Here is a 1477-nt window from a genome sequence, read left to right as displayed (position 1 = left end):
TTTTTTTTTTTTTTTTTTTTTTTGGCATTAATACTCCACGTTTTTATTGAGACCTCGATCGGAGGTCCCATCATGGCCGGGAGTAATCGACCGATGCGTAAGCCCACGTGCAATTTAATCGCGACTAACACGTTCTTTGTTACGTCTTACGTTTACGAATCTCTTTTGTAACAAATGTCGAAATAAATATCCCGCAGAGCGTATCTTTAGTGCGAAGCCGAACTTTGAAGATATGTTCCGGTGCTGGAATAAATAAATAAAATGTTTGCGTAAGAGCACAGATGGGAAAATGCTTTTTCACGGATTTCTGAGTTCAACGTTCTCTTCCGAATTGAAGCTCCAACGTGACGACAGATTCTAGAATATATCCCCAAAGTTACGAAATTTCCGACACGTCTTTGGGGGAAAAAAAACGCAAGTTTTTTTTTTTATGCAGCACAGAACAACCATACACTCGTTTCTCTATTTAAAATACCACAAGTATTCTTGTCATACTAATTGCCATATTAGTTAATAATCTTACATTTTAAACATTTACTTTCCGAGAAATACAATATAAATATAATATACCATTTTTTCAAAATTTCGTTTGGATCGAAAGCAAAACGAATCTTTCGACACGATCAATCCCTCAGTGCGTTCATCTTTTGAATAAATTTCCACTATTCGACATGTGTATTCTCCCTTTTTCTCAAAAATTCACGCGCAGTCTTTCTGATTCCAGATTTCTGAATTCCGACTTTATTTCTATCTGCGCCAAAATATCAAAGTTTCGAAGTCTTTGAAACGTCATCGACTCTCTCGCAAATCACTACAATAATTTTCTCAGAAACGCAGTTCTCTAGAGTTTTGAACTTCCTCTTGAATTTCAATGCTCGCAGGCTCGCGAAATCGCGAATTTGACAAAAAACGCTATAAGCCTAAAATTTTTGTTTCGAAATGCTTCCGCGGTTCTCAAGCAGAACAAGTCACGGTAACGTCAGAATGACGTGAAAATGAATCGTAAATGATTAAAAAAGGACTTTTAATGATCAATTTGAAATCATTTCGACATCATTTTGATGTTACGATGACTTGTCGTTTCTGCTTGGGTTCCCACCATCTCTCGACACCTCTTGCGTTACGAAGAAATGCAAGCGCAACGAAAATGTCGAACATCATTGTGTTCAATCACTCGCCTCATTCGCGTTTACCGTCGCATTTTAATATCGACGCGATTCGTTCGCGATTAGGTTCGCGTCATGCAAAAATCGAATCGCGCGAGATCGACTATAAAGGTAAAAAAATATCACCGAGTCTTACGCTATTTCCTTCCCCCCGTATGTTCGGCGGCGCTCAAAAATGCCAGAAAACGCGAGAGATTATAGAGATAATCATATACGTCTTTTTTTTTTCCTTTTTTTTTTTTCTAAAATTAAAGTTTCAACCCGATTCTACAATTCTTAATGACTGCAAATAATATTACAGTCGTTAAGAA

The sequence above is a fragment of the Trachymyrmex septentrionalis genome, unplaced genomic scaffold (assembly GCF_001594115.1).
Source record: "Trachymyrmex septentrionalis isolate Tsep2-gDNA-1 unplaced genomic scaffold, Tsep1.0 scaffold32, whole genome shotgun sequence".
NCBI lineage: Eukaryota > Metazoa > Arthropoda > Insecta > Hymenoptera > Formicidae > Trachymyrmex > Trachymyrmex septentrionalis.
Note: the sequence above shows the minus strand (reverse complement) of the source record.